The sequence below is a fragment of the Lissotriton helveticus genome, chromosome 8 (genome assembly GCF_964261635.1).
Source record: "Lissotriton helveticus chromosome 8, aLisHel1.1, whole genome shotgun sequence".
In the NCBI taxonomy this organism is placed as follows: domain Eukaryota; kingdom Metazoa; phylum Chordata; class Amphibia; order Caudata; family Salamandridae; genus Lissotriton; species Lissotriton helveticus.
The window spans coordinates 408,914,409-408,921,811 of record NC_136069.1 but is presented as its reverse complement, the minus strand read 5'-3'; positions in this window follow the sequence as shown (position 1 = coordinate 408,921,811).

Genomic DNA, 7,403 nt, shown 5'->3' with positions numbered 1-7,403 from the left:
ACTGATCTATCGGTAAGGCTGCGCCAAGTCCGCATTCCTCTTCCTCCCTCCTCAGGCCCCGTCATTGCATACATTCATCTTCCTCAGTATTATTCTGCAAAAATTATTGTGATACCACTGAATTTTTCTTACCGCTTCCTGGAAATCCGGCATCCACACTGTACTGTGCTTGATTTACAAAATTTGGTATGGGGCAGGTGGCAACTGATACTTCTGATTAACTACCTGCTGCGGTTGATTCACAAATCCTTCATTCTGCGACTGTGGATTTAAGTTTGGATTTGGGCCATTATTATTCTGGATATTTTTACACTTGTTTTTCCAATGTCCAAGCTTTCCGCATCCATGACAAGGAAACCTTTTCTATGTATCCTCTCTGCTCATTCGTCCCTTTTATTTGCCATTACTTGCCAAATTTTCACTGTGACTCTGTTCCTTAGTCTGTCTGCTGGTTTGACCATATAAGTTTATTCCTTGCTGCTCTGCCAACTTCACTTGTGCCCACATCATCTTTTCTTTCAGTTTCTTATGTCTATCCTCAATATCAGCCCCACAATACTTAGCATACTTTAATATCTCATCTATGGTCTTACTTTGCTAACAAATCTTATGTTGTTAATTCATCTGACTAATTTCTGGTTTTAGTCCAGTAACAAATCGATACACAAAATGCCCATATCCTTGTTTCCAATACTTCCAAATCCACTGTACTGCTTAAATACCTGCAATAGCCTTTTGTAATCTGCATGAACAGATTCATTTGGTTCTTGAGTAGTTCTATCTATTTTTATCCAATCTGTTTCTTTTGGATGTATCTTTCCTTTCAAAAATGTAATTATGTGATGATATTTCTTCATCATATCATCTGAGGGTGCTCCTGTTTTTTAATGTCTCGGATATTCTTCACTAGGCCAATCAACTGTGATCTTACATTCTGTCCACAAATTTGCATGCACCACTATGTCAAATAAGCCATCTAAATCTTTCAACAAAACCTTTGAAACTTTAACGAATCTTTCAACTTGCTGATACCATTCAACTAGTTTCTCTCTCAACTTTGGGAACTCTTTTGCAAACAACAAAATATCCTGTTGAGTCCATGGACATGCACATATCCTCCACGAGGTACCTCCCTCATAGGACACAGTCTTTCTACTTTTCCTGTTTCTTTCATTAGGTATGCAGTAGATGCTTCCTTTGCCTGTGCTTCTTCTTTTTTCTTTTGCCATCTCACTTTCCACTTATCAATGTCTCCCCATTTCTGCAAGATATTCAGAAACTCTTTCACTTGCAACTTTCTTCCAGACACATTCATATTTTCCAAATCCTTGTCAGTAAGCTCCACTCTGTAAGGTTTCTGTAATACCTTTGATCTTCCTATATCTATTCCTATTTCAGAGGATAATTCTGTCAATTTCTCATGAAACAGCCATGCATTACTAGTTATGCTCCTGCATACAAACAACAATTCTTCTTCATCTCAAGTGTTTAGTCTATCTATTCCCACATTTCCAGCAATCAATTCTTCCAATTCTACTTTTAATTTGTAAATATCTAATATTTTAGGAGGTGAACTCTGTTTTTCAGTCCCTTGGGCCCATCTCTAAAGTTCTTCTGGGGTTACTGGTGCGGCACTCCTTATCCCTGAGGTTGTCACTGTCCTTCCTTCCTTTGAATTATTAGATATAACTCTCTTTGAGGTTTCGCTTATATTATCACTTATTGGTAGATCCATTCATGAAATTACTGAATCGCACTCACTGGCTTGGTCATCAGTTATTATGATTTCTTTTCTGGGATTATTATTTAAAGGAGACGCTGCAACTTGTGGCTTTAGATAATTTACCTTGTCTCCATACAAAGGAACAACTGGTCCTATAGTTACAGGTATTGCCAATGCTTCAGGATTCACAATTAATTGGGTTATTTTCTGTATTAATTCTTCTCTATTTTTATTCAAAGCTTCTTTTTTCATGTCATACAGTACTCTATTAACTGTTGGGTCATGTACAATCTGTTGAATCAATGGAGTTCCTAATACTGGAGCATTTGGGATAACGTTACTTGGTCCCTTTTGATACGGTGGAGGGTTTTTATTCAAAATGTCCTCTAATAACTCATCCTCTGATTCTCCACACCCAGTTGCACTCAAATGTTTTGATTTCGCTTTACACTTACTCCCTGTATGTTCCTCAGCCATTAGTACAGGATACAACCCTTCTGATACAACATTTCTTCTCCACTGTTTCATTTGTTCTTCATGCGTCCCATGCATACCTCTGGTATAAAATCCTAAAAATCTTCCTCTTTGACCCTTTTCTCTCTCAAATGACTCAGTCTCCCATTCTTCTAATGCCTCATACTGATTTAATCTAGGTCTTGGCTCCAATTCATACATCCCCATTTCCAAATTCTGTAAAATTCTTCCATTAAAAGTACCATGCTCTGGAAAAGCTAGAACACTATCATCTTTTCTGTATTCCATCCAATTTTTCATCCATACACATGTGTGATAACCTCTCTCCAGCATAATAAATGAAACGGGCATTTTAGGTGGCGCAATAGGAATTCCCTCCCTAGTCAAAACGGGTTTATCTTTCTTGAAGAAATTCTTAATTTTCTGAACAAATGACTTTTTCCTCCTTTCTCCATACATTTTCCTGGACACTTGAAGAATAAAGCAATAATCTGCAAAACCTTGAGCTTTCCTGTCAGGACGATTCGTGTAAACGGACAAATGAGAATCGAACATACAATTATTCACTAACCAATCAAAATGTAGTTCTTTTTCAGCTTCCAATCAGGCTTTAGGTCACACTCAAAGTCTGTCCAATACTAGCGCGGCCTTTTGATTGACGTCATTTCTACTCCTTACTACTGACCCCTCCTTTACAATCTTTGTTTGTCACACATCTGCTGTTTCCACTAATCCAAGCGTGGCTCACTGTGATGTCAGTGCAACCTCTGGCAACTGACCCTCCCTTCACAAGGTAATGCTCAAAATAAATCCATTAAAGACAACAATTAAACATTCTCTACTCTGTCTGCTTCACTAAAACTAAGGATAGATTTTTTTTCAACTGCAAGTAAAACCTCCGCTCACTCTTCTTTGAGTAAGACCTTCCGTTTACTTTTCATATATTGCAAGTAAAACTTTCTGTATACCCTTCAATCAAGCTCAGAAGAACCTGCTACTGCTTCAATGTTACCCTTACTAGGTAATAATATAACACAAAGTTTCACCAATGAATTCTTTGCTACCAATCACTCTCACTTTTCAAACGAAATAGTCCCTAGTTCAACACTGCCAGCCCTATCAAGCTTCTCAGTGTTATTCCAACAGACTAGTAACCTTACTGCAGTGCGGTTTCTATCGCCACCCGCTATTCAATTTCCCCGGGAATTCTGGGCAACATAAAACAAACATACAGAAACAATTTTTCAAAAATCAATATTTATCACCAAACTAGTCAATAATAACCATAGCTCTGCTACTAGAAAACTGATCCAGCGGGTTACCAGCAACAGGTAATCTAACATCACATACTCACCTGGGCCCATAAATTCATTCACAACACACTGGCAATATCCCCTGGGGTCATGTATTATAATTCACTAGATTAGTTATCTTTTCGTCCCTAACTAATCTTTCACTGATCAAAAATTATTTCCTCTGGTCAACAGACTATTAGTTGGAACTAGTTGATGGTGAAATGACATACGATTTTAGTGTACTTACATATTTGGGAATAATCACAGAGTCGGGATGTCTTTTAAAATGTTATCTTATATTAAATTCATGTGAACCACTTACAGAGTACAGAACAAACTTTGTTTCTCACAGGAAGGAACATTTAAATAGTCAATCAAATTTGCATTCAAATATACTTTGTAATGACACTGTATGAGAGAGAGAGAGAGGAATCGAGAGAAAAGTACACAAGCGCATATACAGATATAGATATAATTACCAAGTATGGTGTGGAAACCAAATCCCAGGCCTAGGAATTGGAAGGGGTCCCCCAGGAAAGGTCTGGCGAACAAAGACTTCAGGACCCGATTCAGAACAGGACAGATGACCTCTCCATCACCGTCGCTTGCGTAGCACCCCGCTCTGACACTCTCTTCCTCCTCGAGATTCTTCCACGATCTTCTTCTAAATTAATTTTCTCAAGATAATTCAGCCACTCTGTCTAGAACTTCTCCGTGCTCTCGGACAGCATCCCGGTCTCCCGACTTCTCTGGACTCTCGTCTCTCTAACTAACTAAACACTACCTTAATTATACCTTTCTGTGTGCTAGTATCACCCATTAACCCTTTGTATGCTGATGACGGAACCGCTCCGTCATCAGCTGAGGTGGCGCTGTGCTGATGACGGAGCGGTTCCGTCATGGCTAGGCCGCCGCCCCTGCACGGCGTGGATTCCGCGCCTGCGCTGGGCGCTCTATTGAGCGGGCGGGGCCACTACGGAACCGCTCCGTCATTAGCACAGCCCAACCGTGGCTGATGACGGAGCGGTTCCGTCACCAGCATGCGGCCGCCCCGCCCCCTTAGCACTGCGGCGGAATAGCCGCCGCAGTGAAGGGGTTAATGTTTCAAATGTATGAAATTCCTAACTCTGATTGGACAGGCAAGGGGAGGTGATCATCACACCTTGCTTATTTTCGAACATTTTCTTTCAATCCTTTGTTTGAAATCTCACCCCTTAAGGTTTATTCATCAGTCTTTATTCCCACCCGTATTCACAATGTAATTGTCACATATTAGAAGAAAAAAACTGTAATTCTAATGGATGTCAGTGGACTGTCGTTCCACTTCCCATGAAAATTGCAATTTGCAGCCTTGGACGAAGTTCAAGTTGACATCGCGTCTTTCAATTCGGGTTCACTGCGCATGTTCGGTAAAACGAAAGGGAACAGACTGTAGTTCAAGACAAATGGCCCATAACAAGCACTATTGAAAGAGTCAAAAAGACAAATGTTAAAATCAAAAATACATGATTTCACTGTATACCACCTATCGCTACTCTAATCCCATTTACTTATTTTTATTCTTCCCGCATTAGCATTAGTGCCATTGCTGAGTTTAGTTTTCCGGCAAGCAGGTGGCAAACGTGAGTTTCAAGTGGCCATTTTATTAGCTACTGCGCAAGTGCAGAAAGTTTCCCTCCAAGCATAGTTACGTCATACTTCGTAGATGCAGTTGCGCATGCGGTTAGCGGCCATTTTAGCATCACTCTTGAGTTACTAGTTAGTAAGACACATATGCAAGCTTCAAACTTATACTTAAGTGTCATGTAAATGCATGTTATTTCCACAATACAAATTTAATACAGGGTTAGCAGTTACCGGAGAGGGTTGTTTTCAAGCAAGTCTCTTTTTCACGAGTCCTTGCTCCATCAATTGAATACTTTTAAGTTAATGTATTTATTACCACAGTAACAATCTGTTTCTCAGTGCCTCTAAAACAACCACAGAGAATATTATAAAAACGGAAAAAGGCATGTTATAAATAACGAGAATGAAAGGAACATTTCTAGCATGTTTAAAATGTAATCTAGATCCTAACACCCTAATTGCTTCTTCTATGTGCTATACTAAGAGAGAATGGAAGGCAGAGCAACTTGCAGTCTAGAGTTTCTTAAAGATAAGAAACACAATGCATACCTTGTTGACAGCAAAGGCCTTCTTTATCAGCGGAGGCGTGAAGAGATTGTTCCCCATGAAGGGTAAACACACACTGTGCTCTTCCTCCAGGACTCGGCTTTATCGGCATCAGGTGAGAGGTAGCATCTTTGAAGTGTGATGGCAGTAGGTGAGACCATCTCTGGCAGAATCTTGTGCAATAATCTGGACGAAGAACCTCTCCTGACAAGTGGTCATGTGGCAGTCCTTATATACTAGATCTTATCTGAAATTGGAATGTCTGACATATGTTTAGGAATGTCTGACACAGTTTATTTGTATCAAGGTGTGCACGCCAGACATTTTCTTATGAACATATATGCTCCCGCCCCCTCATCCCCGATCTGTGCCACTGCCCGGGAAATATCATAAAGGTCACCAATTAAACTAGACACAGAAATAGCCATATGACACTGAAGGGTGGCCAATGTGCATATGAGAAAAAGCACTGTGTGTAAACCCAAGGTTAAGACAATATGGTTCAAACAGGTCTCTTTCATTGAGAAGTTGCCAAGGCACAAAACATGAGCTTAATGTTTGTAGTGCCCAATTTAGTGGTATAATTGCTCTTTACTAAGCCTGCCCGAAGGCCAAAGACAAAATGTGAGTTAATGAGTACATTCTCCACCTTGAGCCCGACTCTCTTTAATGTCTATGTGCATCCACTGACGGATATCATTTCTCCCTTTGGGATTCATATAGTTACATATGCCGATGACACACAGTTGGTTGTGTCATTGACCCAGGCTGACCATACCATACGCCCTCTGATCTCCACGCTTGTCTTAAGGAAGTTACTAAGTGGATGAGCCTGTCCCACTTAATACTCAACGGTGATAAAATGGAGTTTTTGCTGCTCGACAACCAGTTAAATTTCAAATCTAATACCATGTGGCCAGCCTGTATGGGCCCAGTACCCACCACAAAAACTGAGGTAAAAAGCCTGGGTGTCTGGTTGGATCAAGATCTTACATTTAAAATCCAAGCCAGGAAGACCGCTGCTTCATGTTATTGCTTGTTGAGAATGATCCGCAAAGTGCTGCCCCTCCTACCGGACGAAGCAAAAAAAAATTTGGTCCAGGCACTATTCCTCTCTAGGATATACTATGGCAACGCCCTCTACCTGGGCGCCCCAAATGCAATCATCACAAAACTGCAGATTGTACACAATTCCGCTGCAAGACTGCTCATGGGAACCCATAATCGCTGCTCGGCAAAGCCGGTATTACGCGCCCTCCACTGGTTACCGGTGCAGGAGAGAATTAATTTTAAAGCCCCTTGCGTTGCCCATAAGACTTTAGGAGGAAATGGACCTCCTATTATCAAATCAATGATCTGCCCTTACAAGGCCAACAGAAGTCTTCGCTCAGATGCGCTGTACCTAGCAGTGGTACCTAAGATTAAGAAGGCCAGAAGTGGCGGCCGGCGTTTTTCATATAATGCCCCAAAACTATGGAACAGCCTGCTGCTGCATCTGCGTAGAGAATCCAACCATCTATCATTCCGGAAACAACTAAAGACCTGGCTCTTTCAATAGAAGTCCTGTCCAACTCTAGAACCACTACAGCGCTGGGATGCTCCTGGGTAGCCATGCGCTATATAAAAATCTTTCCTTTCCAATCCATTCTTTTTAGAAAGCGTTTGCATTCCATTGTCAATAACTTTAAAAATAGTCTATTTGCCTAATTCTTTCTAAAGCTTCTTTCTCTGAGAATTTG